The sequence below is a fragment of the Varroa jacobsoni genome, unplaced genomic scaffold (genome assembly GCF_002532875.2).
Source record: "Varroa jacobsoni isolate VJ856 unplaced genomic scaffold, vjacob_1.0 contig00279, whole genome shotgun sequence".
Lineage (NCBI taxonomy): Eukaryota > Metazoa > Arthropoda > Arachnida > Mesostigmata > Varroidae > Varroa > Varroa jacobsoni.
In genome coordinates, this window is record NW_019214438.1 from 141253 (window position 1) to 156810 (window position 15558).

At 40.7% G+C, this 15558-nt stretch overlaps 1 protein-coding gene across 1 annotated transcript in view; it reads left to right on the plus strand.

Annotated features, from left to right (window-relative positions):
- The first annotated feature begins 356 nt into the window (after positions 1 to 356).
- Positions 357 to 15558, plus strand: part of LOC111271004 (solute carrier organic anion transporter family member 4A1) — a 37567-nt gene continuing 22365 nt past the window's right edge. The window contains exons 1-2 of the mRNA XM_022851516.2: positions 357 to 587; positions 924 to 1099. The gene's annotated coding sequence lies outside the window, so the exon portion shown is untranslated. The remainder of the gene's footprint in view (positions 588 to 923; positions 1100 to 15558) is intronic.

The window sequence follows — 15558 nt, forward strand, 5'->3', positions numbered from 1 at the left end:
AGAATAAATATGAGATTTATAAGCTATCACTTTTTAGGTAACTTAAATTGAATTATAAAACAATATCTAACTAATGCTCATAAAATGCAAGCATAACGCTCTATTTTTCGTAACCTCGTGCCCGGGACTGTTATCATATAATTATTATATTGCATATTACAAAGAAGAATATCACTGATAGTACTTTGACGCACTCGCATTTGTTACTGATTCACAGGAAGTTCAATGCGACAGTCATTTGGTGCCCAGTCCTATCTTTCGTCCAGAAACGGCTATACTTTAAATCCGGCAGCCTCGCGCGTACATAACTGCAAATGCGACACGTCTGAAAAGCACGGAAAGAACAGAAGACATGTATTGATTTCAAAATGCATCGCGTCTGCGCATCTACTAGAGAATCGCTTCCGATGTATCGATACAGATATTCTTGGATGTTCGGTAATACATAATAATAGGATCAGGCCACAGCACTTACGAGCTATATATATGACACGCTTTCACTTATCTAGCTTGGCAGATGTGGCATATATGATAGCTGCAACAATTTCGTCTTCAGTGTCTCTGCAGGAGTGAATGCAGCATCACACGTACGTAACTACTTCACTCTTCCCATTTGTCTACCCCAACCCCAACCCCAACCCCTCTCCCCTAGCCTTGAACGGCACAGTGTATGTTACACAAAAAATGTGCTAGGAGAAGATGCCGACTCCAGATGGGACCAGCAGCATATAAGAAAATATGATGAAAGTGTTATGGAAATTACATTTCGGCTCGATTACCTTTTCCATCTGCTTTTGTTAGTCGCGCTAGTAGCGCTCTTGAGTCTCGCAAAAGCTGAATCATCTTTCCTCATCTTATTTTTCGGCCAGCGCAGTACTAAAGAAACGTGCTGGTATAGTTATTATCTTTTAACTCTGATCCAGGCCAGACTTCAGCTCCGCGCCAGGTACGCGAGCTACACGAGAGAGAGTCCGGTTAAGCTGGCTCGACTTGAGAGAGTTCTACGATCGGAAAACGCTTCCAGAGAGCTCCAGAAGTAGCGAACCCAGCTATAGCATCGGCAGCAGCGACGACGACCACGACCAACAAAGCTATTGTGGTAAACCCTGGGCCAGGGCCGTACGGGGTGTACGTGATTAAACTATATAAATCTTTCGAGGGCGAATGCTAACCTACTTAGAAATCAGCCAAGAGCCGGTAGCATTCGTTCCTTCTCTTTTTTATATATACTTTTCCTTTCCCGCCTCTTTTTCTCGGCCTGTCTGTTCGTTTTACTCGATCATCTTTACGCAGCTTCTATGGCGGAAAATATCCTCACTGTCGGCTACATCGGTTTCGGTCTACCTCACTGGTGAAAGAAGAACTCACAGAAACAGCTATTCGAATTTACCGATTAAAGAAGATTACTTCTGTCACACCGTCAGAGAATCTGTGGGACGTACACTCTTTGCGTTAGTCATAAAATAGAAACACACAGTAGAGTACCCCATGTGGGAAGGAAATTCATGGCAAGCAAGTAGTGATCCCCTCCGTATCGCCACCCCTTTGAATTCTTCCGTCCAGTTTCTGTACTACATGCTGCTTGTTGTATCAACAGTGGTCCTTCGTGAGTTGGTTTTAATTTGTAGATTAACGGGGCCCCTACCTTTCAAAAGTAGTGAGTAGATATAAACGAAACCGAGTGTGACGGCTCCGTCGGTGGGAGAACGATTAGCTCCACTGTCACTTGTTAGCTTGCCGGTCACAGCTATCAGCTGTACCGCTTAGGAACGTCCTGGCTTAATGGTCCTTCTCGACCGATTCTGTGAACTGGATTATTAGTCTGACTTGGCCAGGTTACTAACTATTTGCCGCTGAATTGCTTCAAAGCGAAAACCGCCAAACGATAAAGACCGCACTGGTGTAGAGGATAAAACTTCAGGACGGAACTACACGGTGACTGACCATAACTTATCAAGATCTGACCTAGACAGGGATACGTAGAACGAACCGAAGCAGAGGATTGAAGGACGCAAAACGTGTTCAAAAGGGAAATTTCAGATGAAGTAATTGGCAGACGATAGCTGATGGTTAAAAATTTGGAAATAGAGATCGTACGTTAGATAATTCCATATCGTTTTCCACATGACTAGTTCTATTGTTGCGGCCGTTCTCATCCGAACCGGGAGAGGTCTCAACTTTGCGGCTGATCACCCGACGGCAAAATGCGGTAAGAAAACTTCGACGCTAATGAGCGCTCCAAATTAGAATTAGACAGACAACGACGGAGTAGTACTATGCGCTTCTGGATACTGTGACGAGAATTTCAAGTGAGGACGTCGAGATGGACGTTTCCCTCAACTTTCATACGATACGACGTTCATTGCGAAGAAATTATAAGTGTGAATAGGTTCGTGCTGGCTAGTCAAAGAAGGGTACTTGAAACTCATTGGTGCTAAATAATAATTTGGTTGGAGAGTAATTTAGTCTTTGATTATTTGCTTGATTCGAACACTTATCAATCGTCGCTTAAAAATAGCTTGATATATTTGTAAAACCAGCGAAAGGTGTCGTAAGTGTTGGACCCCCTTCCTGTGTTCTGTCCCAGCGAGTGGCGTGGTCCGGGTGGCGAATGCGTATCGCTTTCACTGCGTTACCATGGCACCTCTGAGTATATGGCCGACGCTAACTGAAATTTAAGCATTGACAAACGGTCACCATAACACAGGACTACCATGCCGTTTTTAACGTCCGCTAGAGGAGCCCTAGCGGACTTCCACCAGATAATTCTACGAACTTGCTCGCATAGCGCAGAAGCGCTAGAAAAAAAATTTGGACATTTTGAGAAACATTTCATTATGCGTACATAATGCTAGTGTCAAGTTTGCTTGTCCAATTTACAAACGCCTCATTGAAACCACAATCGTTTGTTGGATACGTAACGTTCCGTTTTATTTCCAGTGATACGTCGGTCATGTAGTATAGCTACTGACCATGACTATCGGGGGTAATAGCCTACATCTTTATTTAGCAAACAATCCCACTAGTAATATAATTCATCACGTGTCAATAAGAAACAGAGTGCAGCATAAGGAATTACATCGAAAATTGGCCAAAGCTACTTTGTATATGCTATAGACGATAAACTCGTACACGCTTCTTGGACATTTATACTGTCGTCTTATCGTTATAATGAAAATCACCGTTCTCCCATCCCTTATAGCTTTCTAGTGGATCTTGTGCGTGAGGGGGCGTTCGATAGTAGAAGGTCGGACTGTCCATCTGTGGATAGCTACCCTTAAGCATAAGATGTTATCGATTTACATTTTTTATATATATATATATATATATACATTTTGTTATCGTTCCTTTCAATTAGTTGCTACCATTTTTTTGTCTAGCTTGGTGTTCAAATCAATGCATGATGTTCGGAGACATTTTTGTGACGGCAGAAGGTCAAACAGTTTTTGTAGATTGGACTGTCTATTGGATCCCAGTAGACTATCCTGAAAAGATTTACCGTTAGAAGGGTCGATCAAGCTGTTTGCAATCGTTTGCAATTACCTGAAATAGAAGATCGCTGAGCTCGTTCGATCTGCTGCAAATCGTTTTTGCAAAAGTCGTTCAATGGGGTCAACGATAGCAGTGGTTTTGATTGGCGATTGTGCCTTAACTAGCCTCCTGTCTCAAGGATACAGGTTTTGCCTATGTTTACGCTGCTGTCAACTAGTTAATGGTTACTGTGATATTTTTTAATGACTTAATTGACTGTTTGAATGCATAAAAACATTTCACTTAATAGGTTATCTTTCGGAATAGATAGTACACATATGATCCAATATATATTTATAAAATTGCGTTAATATTACGTAGAGTGTTAAAGCTCTTACGAATAGAAGAACAATCGAAATTGTAAGCTTAGAAGCATGATCACAAGTGAAGAGTTATCCTCAAATGTAACTACATTTAACTGTAAATTTTAATACAAAATGCGCCTTTGAGACAGTTGATGTAGCGGGATGACAGGATCTACATGAAGTTAGATAGCTAAAACGCTTTGTCGATCTATTACATTGTACCTACTGTTATTTTAAGTCCAGTGTACTGCTTTGGGCAAACACCGAACAGCAACTATTCTCTGATTAAGAGGGTTGCCTTCTGAAAAGAAATACGTTGCAAAATGAGATTAGTGGTCAGTTTTGTTTTGTCGAGATCAAGAAAAGTGAGTCGCGTAGCGAGAGAGAGAGAGAGAGAGAGAGAGAGTTAGCGTGCGTCTGCCGGTTGTTACCGTAAAAGTGTTGGCAACGTTAACGTTTTATAACCCAAGACCTTGCCGTCATCAGTGCGCTGTAATTTATAATGTGTTCGACTATGCATAGCTCAGGCTCGACCTCGTCTTGTTGCGTTAACAATACGCTTTTCTATTCAACATGAAAACGCATGGAGTGGTCTGTCTTCGAATACGGGCGTAACCATGTTTCAGTTTACGCTGGAACGAGCCGGCCATTTGTAACAGTGCTTAAGGCGGTCATAACGGAACTACAACTTGAAACTTTCATTTATCCTTGCTCTCAAAATCAGAATGTTTTGTCTCAAGATAAGCTTGGATTAATCTATATTTGTGGAGGGAAGTCGCTGGCTGCCGAATCTAATTAGATCTTGAGCGGCTCATAACGTTTGCAGCTATTGTACCGTCGAAAGGGTACTAAGCGCTTCTATTCGAAAACGCGAGCCAACAGGTTTCTATATATTGAAATTATTCTACCGTACGCGTCGTTTCATCAACGACCCTTTGCCAGTTTTCTTGAAATGGCTTAATATCGTCACTGTAGAACTTCCATGGTTTTTAGCTGAGAAATTCTACCAAATGGTTTCTGCATCAGTCCATTGAAATTAAATTAACATCATTGAAAGAGTTCTTCTGTAGATGTCAAATTTGGTTGGCGATTTGATAATGCAAAATTCAGTCCTATACCGCGGATGTAGTGAAGTTTAAAATCAAAATTTTTCGGATTTTTTCCCGGATAACTGAAGATATTTGTGATCTGTCATTGTTATAATGCTAGTTCCGGCCGATTTTTTTTCAGCGATTCGTTGTAAGTTTAGTTTTAGTCGTTAACACTGGAGATCTAAATCGATCGTTTGGCTAATTGGCAGCGACCGCTCGATAGAGAATGATCCTTTTCCAATTCCGTCAAATACATCACCAGCACCACCTTTTCTAGCGACAGTCTGGGCTTTTGCACAGGTTATGAAACACGTTTTTAATTTGTACATTATCATTGCGTTAACCGCCGAATATCTTGATTCTGTTCTGAGAACTGGCCAGACTTTTTAAGTGGCACCCGAACATCAAACTTCTTCTTTTTGTTGCCAGCCACCTATCAAATGGTTTACAACTGGGTGCTTAGCCCCTGCCACCTTGTAATAATTTCACCAATCCCCCCTGTAACTGGTTGATGACGAGCATCTTTTGTGTCAAAGCTTCCACGACGAAAGCATTTTTGGGCCGCTTCTTCCGACGACGCAGCGTGACCATAATCAGAACATCTTTGTCTTATAAGTCTTTACATATATTCGTCTTGAACTAAGACCATAAAATATAGTGAATTTTCTATTTACAAAAATGTCTGAGACGCGTAGCTTTAAAGCCATCTAGTTGGAAAGAACGGTCAATACCTTTTCGACAACCTAAAATATGCCATTGAAAGTATATCTATATGTATATGTATATATATACATATAGATACCTCTAGACATACGCTCTATCTAGCGAGACATTTGTCCCTTATAAAGATCGCAGCAGCGGCAGCTACATACGGTTCCATGAATAGACGTTTCTTTGAGAAAATTCTTTGTAATTGACAAATCCAATAAAGAACAACGCTGTTATGAAGCCCTATCTAAAATATGACGACACACATCGATTACAGTAATATTAAGCCTCAGTCGACAGGGGTTTTATCGAGGATTTGGAAGTAAAATTTGGCGGGTCATAGCCAAGAGTCAATTCGGATTTTTCTGAAACTGAACTTACGTCAGAAGTTTCTGATTGTTTTTCACTGGGCACAATTTGCAGTACATTTTTTTTTTGCTACTATTCACATTTAAATATTATAATTTGTAGCGGCAAAAGAGTTTTGATAATAAATTTTGTAACGCCTAGGGGGGGGGGTCACTCCGCAGTTTCGCGCAATTTAAATAGCGTTGCGATATGTCACTGTATATGGGATTGTCCAATGGCAATGCCTTGGATAAACACTTAAGATCATTAATGTTTATCGGCTATGATATTCTATTACAAACTATATCGAGTATTCAAGCACGTAAACTCAGCTTATTGGTTTTCGTATAAGAAAAAGCGACTTCCGTACATCTAGGTATATACAAATGAGCCGATGTATGCGTAACACGAAATTACGGTTTTTCCCAATTATAGGTTGTGCGTATAGCGCTACTGGTGATCTTAATATGACGCCATTTTTACTACAATTTACATCTATTGAATTAAATTACAAGGCATCTATTGAGCTTAAAGTTGCTTCATATATTCTGAGCGAAATTAGGGCTTGTAGAATTTTAATCCCTGGCGTTACTTTTTCACAGTCCTATTAGCCAATGGCCTGCTATACTATGTACAACCTAACCCATGCGACCTAGATTTCGGGTTGTCTAGTTTCGACTAGGTTGAGCGGTGGGTCTTGTCACATTTTCATTCAACTTATCGTAACATACTATTGATCAGTGGATAAAGTACCAAACATCTTTATCTTCGTGCATACCCCAACAAGCGCAACTGGTCACGGTTGTTACGGAGCAATAACAAAAGATTTTCGCAACTAACTTAAGAGTTGCTTGACACCTGATTTACTCCAGTAGCACCTCGATATGGTGCCCTTCGATCTCAGAGGATTATGTACACCAAAGTACAAATTCCAAGTGTCACGCAACCTTGCGAGCCAATGTTTGACGTATATCGCTCCCCGTGTGCGGCGTAAATCTATTCTACCGCTTCAGATGGGGTACGATCCCTATAAGGCCCAGAGTATGACTGGTGCTGAAAACGCAGTTTTTTTTCGGCACGCAAAACTTCTGTTCTTAAAACTTTACTCCGACTAAATCTTGTCTTCTCGTCCCGACCCTACAGAGTGATAGGGGCGAGTAGTAAATCTTGCACTGAAGCCACAGACAGGAATTGATCTAAGAAGAAAACTCTGGAAAATTGTCCGCCACGATTTTCCTCCGATTTCGTTTATTAACGATAAGTTATGCTAAGTTGTATAAATTTGGCGATCAAGCAGACTTGAGAGGATGCTGTTACAATGTAAGCATTTGCTGGTATGCTCTCATTCATCCTTGACCACACGGAAGTTCACATACGACGCAGTCGAAGATTTAATCAGGGGGCAATTAACTATTCGATCTTGCATATACAATCGCATATAAGTACCACTGGTGGATTATTCATTTTAGCATAATTGTTAGTTAAAATACTATACAAAAATCGAGCCATGAGAGATTTTGAGCGTTTTTTTACTCTGTCTCGCAGAGATTTTAGTATGTAGAGAATGGTGAGGTTATCCGGACCAAAACTTACCTAACGTTATCGTCGGAAATGACCGGCACTACATGGAAAAGAAACTCAAACCAGTACGTTCGAGTATATTATTAAAAGCTCTATTATTATTATTATTATGCGGCAAAAGCGAGCTCACTACAATTCACTGTCTTTTCGTTTTTAAATATAAATTGAAATCATGTCGGTAGCTTATATAGCTTTACTAGCTGAGATTATATGGGTCAAGGGTAGAGCTACACGGGGCGATAAGTGATCTTCTGCGAAAGAGTCAGTCTTTCAACAAAGTTAACAAGAAAATGTTTTCTTTCTAAAAAAGGCTACAATGATGGCTAAACAAGAACAGTCCCTATAACAATTTGCTACTAGGTAAAGGGCGTCAAAAATTAGGATTTGTCTATGAGAAAGTTAGGTAAAGCTCTGCTGCATAGTGTGAAGCTTAGCTTTGAAGCGTGGTCTATGTACTGACACATCGAAAATCTGCCCCTTGTTCGAAAAGTAGAACAGAAAAAAACCATTTTTCTTTTTTATCGTTTAACAAAAATTCGACGAAATGCGAAAAAATATTTCAATGCACCGCCATTGATATATATATATATATATATATATGGAACTGTTATTACAACAATCATTTGTTATGGTCGGCACGGAACGTGCAGCTACAAATGAATATGTCGTAGCAAGCGTATATGATAGTTAGTTGGGCCAACATTCAAATGAGGTCCATTCTTTGTACGAAAAAATCAGGCTGAATTAACTGCGTTTAGCATACGACCATATGTCGTAGCGTATTGGTATCGTTGCGGAAAACAGATATCGTCGCCTTCGAATAAGGGTTGGCTTTATGATAATCAGCTCAGTACCAGATATAAGTGAACGGAGCGTCCTTGAGATGTTTCGTTCTGTTGTACGCACTCGACCTTTAAAAGATGACTTAGACAAACCAGGCCTTATGATTCGGAGTACAGTCACTGTTCATGACCAAAGATAATTTCTTCATTTATGAGTTACCTGGATTTTAGAGCATTGATTTTGAATTGGAAAATAAGGCAGTATCTAGCAGGAAAATGCCAGGTTACGAATGCTATAATATCCTTAAAGTCTCATATACTGTAAGCGTTCACAGCTTACAAACATGACATATAATCGATATGTGTAGGCGTTCTGGCAATTATCCATTTTGATAAAGACGAAAACTCATATTGAAATAATTAGCAGAAAGACAGTAAATCTTCGGTTCGATATTGGGTACGACCGTACCCTGTTTATCTCAAAAATACTCCGTGTCTTCAATGTGCCCTCTATATATATGTATAAAATCGAAGTTTCGTCAAACATGCTGCCATAGCTATGCAAATCAGCAGGCGTTTTGATGTATCAATATAGCTCAAACCTGCGGGGGACGAGGGGAGCAAAAAAATGGCAACATTCATCGCTCGAGATGTAGTCGGATCCACTTAGAAGTCTACAGATTTCCACTTCCATTCGCTATCCTCGACGAACGAGCTCTTTATTCCATATAGATGAAACCGGCTTCTGGTATCTTGTAGGTTCGTGAATTCGGTATGCCCAGTCTCTGCTTTGCTGCCGGATGTGTCCTGGTGGCGAGGCGTGACCTTGGCCCTAACGGCTTTTGTCCTTGTAGATCAGTCACAGGCCAGCTGGTTTCAGTTCGGCCAGTATCACTAGTGAACAGTAACATCCAACGTAGCATGATGTGGTCAGGCATGATTGCCAGACAACTTAATCCATTATTTGTCTAGGAAATATGTCCCGGATTAGTTAAAGACATGCGTGAAAACTTGAGATAACGATTTTCGTGATGAGTGTCAATAAATGTAGTACTGTCTAAACGGTTTCCATTTACTGTATGAGTAGTTGAATGACTTAGTAGTCAATCCGTGTTAACTAGTCTGTCATTTGAAGCTTAACAAATTGACATAAACGTTTTTACATGCAGAAATGGAATTATTAGCTATCGATCACTTCAACTAATTAGCCATCTTATGGCACCCGAGCCTAATTCATTTTAGCAGCCCAGCGTTCTGTTCGAAAAGCTGCCTTCCTCTTTAGAGGCACTTTCATTACACACCTGCAGTTAGATGAGTAGTAAAAAAAAAACACAAGTGACTTTAGATAAAAAGCCATTCATCTCGTAGTTACCACTCTCTATCAACTACAATTTCAAGGCGCTGTTCTCGCCAGAGCCCATCTTTCCCATCGAAGTGTCGTACTAATCAACTACAAGGATTTATAGCTCAGCTGGGATAGATCAAATATATCAACCTATACTAATTTGCATACTGCCAATCTTCCATATATCTATACAGCAATATTTCTTTTTGATGCGGCAAACATGTACCCGTTGCCATGCTTTACGGCACAAGCTGATTTTTCCCTAGGCAGCCGTATTACTATTTAATGTACGTAGGTATAAGTTGACAGCCAAATCGACCGTTGTAACACGCCGAGATTCACCTACGTTTTTCCCCTCCGTGCAACACATACCATTGCTTATGCAACGTAAATAAGCACGGGTACCGACGTTCTGTAATACGCTCAGTAAAGCTACGAAGTTTTGGGAGTACTGAGGTAGCTAGCGTAAGCACGGCTAGAACCAGCCGACGCATCCGAATTATTACAGTAACGCCAGTCCGGTAGGTCTGCCTTGTTGTACTAATTCTCCAGGAGGACTAGGAAAGACTTGCGCCCGTAGTTGCTAATCGACCAAATGAAATGCAGATAGGCACAAGGTTTTGGTACACCACTTGTCGTCAGCTACAACTACGACAGGCCACTGTCGCCCGGTAGCAACGTTTATTTCATCTGTACATGTCGGTCTCGTGTGTATATGCGTTCAATATAGCATGACTTCACCTTCGATAGCAACAAAACCACTTTCTGCTTTTAGACGATAGTGAGCATCAGAATAAGAGAAGATCAGCAAGGGAGACGAGCGTTCGATCGAACACTACAGGCAAAGTCTGTATCCGGCCAAATGGTAAACGAAGCATTAAGTCAACAAGGAGCGTCTGCAAGGCCAAAGCTATAGTCTCAGCGATCGCCGTAGCACCAGTTATAATCAATAGTAAATATTTTATAAAACGCTGCCTGTTTTATGAAAAAGAAGCATATGCTGGGCAATGCCCCTATGGCCACAATTATAGAGGATAATCCATTGGTTTGATATTACTGTCGACTCAGGCGACTACCCCAACCAACTTTATTCGGTGGAGCGTTTTGCTATATTTTTGTTTTTCGGTGTACGGGCACATCTCCACATGTCGGTGTGTCCAAGGCCACGTTAACAGACATACTGGTTTCAATAGCTTGGATAACTAGTTATGGTGTTAAACCTCGCATACAGCTAGAAAGGATGATATAGATATGGGCCCATAGACAAAATGCTGTTCATGCAAACAACAGCCGAAAACAGCAACTCGGACGATGACGATAACGAATCCGAAGGATGCGAAAATGACGAAGAGAAGTAGCAGTGGGTTTTTTAGCCGTAGTTGGTCCGTTTCTGCCCACTGCGCTGGTTGTAGGCATCAGCTGTATTGTCTGACTGTATATGTGTGCTCCTGACCCACATGACGGGATTGGATAGACAGCCTCGGCGATAAATGTTAAAATGTGGGACTGTTACTTGGCTAATGGTTGTCGATGCTATCAGGACATTGGCGAGACGCCGGTGGGTGTCCCTGTTAAGTGGATATACGAATTTTAATTATCTTTTCTCACTATGATAATATAATGATAATTACCATCACGATCACCATATTGATATTGAAAATCTTTATTAGGGATGAAAATGTGCCTTAAACTACATGTAATATTCTTCAAAATTCAAGTTTTATGTTGGTTGACATATTTGCATAGGTGCAAACGTAGTAGTAGCAACAAATGAATACCTCCAATGGTCTCTCGGCTTTCAATCAACAATGAGAACTATTGTGTAACATATCTTACAGCTAGCTGGGTTATATCTGCAAGTTACCAAGCGAAAAATATAATGTCCCTATAATTGTGCCCCGCGCTCATTTTGGCACGCAACTCAGCTTAAACTGAATTCGGACATGTATTTAAACAGAGTATAACTTAATAGCATAATGTAACTTAGCGAATGCTACTGTGTAACTATTAGTATGTCAATGTGCACGTGTACATTTTTATCTAGATATACTTTCTATTTACAGTATTTACAATGCTCTTTACCAGTAACACAGGTTTTTACCGGTGCCCTCGCAGAATTTACAACCGGAAGGGCAGAACTTCATATCATTTCAGTCGAGGCAATGATACAACTATACGGGGTCTGTGCTATCGTTTAGCGCTATAGAGCGGTCTAGGAACAGCGCACCGCCAATAAGATATATGTGCTTGTCACACCTTACATTTTTCCAGCTCTGACGATGGCAGGCCAGTCAGACCTGTAAAGTACCTGAATTTAGCTCTGTTACTATTAAGAGAATAAGCTTGCGGTGACAAGCCGCTTTTATGACTTTCTTGGGTGCTTCAATGAATCACTTTTATGCCTTCTTCTGTATCTACGATGGTTATCTTTTACCGAGACACACTCCTTGAGCGCTAATTTATCCAGAGTTCAGGGTACGAGCACCAATACGGAAGCACGATAACGGAATCATTACAAACTATTTTTTCTTTAATGCTATTATCTACTGCCCTTCAGATAGATATCACCTGTTGACTGGAGCATTATGGGTCAATTTCACAAATGTGGAAGCATTACGCGGAACACGGGTTTTTTTCGTTGCATCTACTAAAAACATCACTACAAACATACATCAGAAATGTTCGAAGAAGACAAACAAAATTATGGGGTGTGCAGCTGTCAAATATCCACGTAAATTCTCACGTGCGTGGGGTAGCTCATTATGATAATATACAGTCAATCAGAATAAGTATATGCGATCCCCAAACTGAATAATAAGACTAACAGTTAGGCTGATTACAGGTTTGAAATAGTTGAACAGAATAGAATCGATCGGCTCTCGATACCGCCATTAAGCCGTTGTGTAAATTCGACAAAAGTACGTTTATTTACGACACCTCTGATTGATCCAGGCGATCAACAAGAAGCTTGTGCTTAATTACTTGTTATATGGTTGATTAAAATGGCAGCTTTTCCTTTGCCAAACCGTTATCCAAAACCTATTCTGAATGAACAAATCAATCCGTAGAGTAGGCCTATGCATCCCCACCGGCGGACATCGCACGGTATAGCAATACGTGCCTTAAAATGAAAATAACAGATGTTGTCTGTCGATTTTAGGAGTACGTAGAACTGACCGAGGGGAAATGATATTGCACATAAATTTGAGCGATTGCACAATAACAAACATTAAACAACTGATTTGGAGCCTGCTATCGAACTATCTAGATAATCACGCATGGTTTTAAATGCCTATATACGAAGTTGTTCTCTGTAATCGAAGTTACCGATTAAACGATGGTCAATACGACACATAACATACTGCTGTTCCGATTTTAAATGACTTTATCCTTTTCTATAGTAAAGAACCACCTATAACTTATTTAACTATTCTACCAGTTTGGTCAGCCGACCTTCTTTTACTGATTTCCCTTAATGTCTGCCCGAATTCACATCAATAACGTGTTCGGGCCCCGTCAACGTTAAAAAATGTTAATTGTTTGCTGATCGCTGGCAAGATGCCCATTAACTGGACATTTGTTGGGCAGATCATTCTATGAAGGCGCACTTAATTGATTCCCACTACCGGCGACAGCTTCATCTAGCTGCTAAGCTATACCTTTAACCCGACCGCGCCGTCCGGTGTTATGGCAAGCGGCAACCCGTCAGGCTCCGAACGCATCAATGGCTTGACAAGTGCGTATAGACGCTTGTGTGTTGTCTATGACAGAAATAGATACTAGTGCGATAGATAGCAGGAATAAGAATATCGCCATGGCTCAGCTATGTTCAGCGTCCTAGTCGATCGCCCAAAAACGTGATCGAAATAGGCGCCATCAGCGTAGTGCCTTGCTAGAAAGATAGTTTCGACCTGAGTCAACAACAACCACTTTATCTGTGTCTCACGAAAATGCTGAGTCGCACGATAACATCGCCTTCAGAACTACTATCGATATGATGCGCAACTGATGTGAGAGCGTACGCCAATCACGCGCCGTATACGAGGTCAGAGGGGATCAGTTACCGTTTCTCGGAGAATACTTTGTCCTGTCGACAGGCGACATTTCTGCTTTATTCTTTCTTTCCGTATAGAGGCGACGATGTTCAATGCGTCGCGTTTTTTGTTGCGTGTACTTTCCCGTTCGGATCCTTCGATACGTCTTCTTGCAATGAAACAAAAGTGCTTTCTGTTTTGTAAGGAAAAAGTTGACTAATGAGGAGTAGTACATAGTTGTAAATATCGACCAGTGGAAGTCTCGTAATGGAAGCGATACAACGAATACAGATGCACGTTTAGCTAACAGCCTGCTCTAGTGGACGTTAATTTACTCGAAGATTGTATTCATTGGCTAGCTGAATTGGCGGCAAGAATCTTACCATTGGACGGTAATAATCTTTGTTGCTATGTTCTCCTTCACGACGACTTGTGCATGGTTCAGCTAAGCATTCATAACCCTAGGGGCGATGCACGCGTCTCTGGAGTTCATCAGGCATCTGTGCATTCTCCATAGCCACTTTTGTTGTATTTATATAGTCCTTGTACAGCTGCTCAGAGCGGCGCGCTCTGCCCCTTCACCGAGTCCTCCATAGGTAGCATACGTCTTACCAATAGAATATAACATTTACGAATTTTAAGAGCGTTATAATAGTTTATTCATGGTTGTAGATATCGTTAGATAGGTGGCATTCATCATTACTATTAAGGACCCGCTAGGACAGACTTGTGTACCTAGATCACTTAATGAGAAAGGATACTTACACTCGATAGGCGCTTATAGGGCAGGCTAAGGAAGATGGCGATAACAGAGTCTATATACAAGGACCTGGCCAAATTTACGGTTTTAAGTGCGTGTGAGCAAAATAGTATTGACAAAACATAGTCGTTACATTAGTTACTGCCAGTAGTTGGCATGTATTAACCACAGATTTCCAAGTTCTTTTTACAATCATTAGGGAGGTTAAAGATGGTAGGTATCATTGACGTAGCCGGCAATCATATATAATTTTTTATTTTTCAGCAAAAAAAAATTATAAAATGATTATATACGTAAGTTACAGTGTATCTTTCATTCTCTAAATAAATATTTTTGCCGTTTATGTTATCGTTGAACGAGCATATAGGGTTACATTAGCTAAGCTTTGCCGCATTTGGCAGATTAATACATGTGTAGTTTTTGCTTGATTGTAGGGGACACAGGTTGCCACCTTTACCTATAATGCTCTGACATGCGTTGCCCTTGTAGGATTCATTTAGTGTTAGACAGTTAGAATAAGAGGACGTCTGACAAATTATTAGTTCGAATTGTACGTCTGCTACCATTGGTAAACACTTCTTTTTATAAGATTCATATTCGTATATTCCAACCACAGCAGTTACACAATGAAGATAATAATACTTCATTGTGAATCCATGTTTACGTTCAATTATATATTAATTGGAGCTTCAGAGAAGCATCTCTGATCGTTGTAACTGTAGATGGAAGCCTTTCCCTTGGGCAAATACTGTTCCACGAACAAGCGTTTGGCGTCTTGTCGAGGTTCTGCAAAGCGCTGTATTTCCCACTACCTGTTAGCTGCTCCATCAGCTGTACATGACCCAGAAAAAGAAGAAAGAGACATTCATAGCTACCCATTTAGGAAACTACCCTACAGTTAATCTGCAATGTAAACATTTTCCACAGTCATTACAATTACGGGCCCATTGTAAAGTCGCCCCTGCCGCATCAAACATTCGTACGCTCATTATGTATTTCAACATTGCAAGTAATAAACGCAGATGTAAAGAACACTTGAACTTCTCACCATTTCAAGTTAAGCAAGTTCAAGC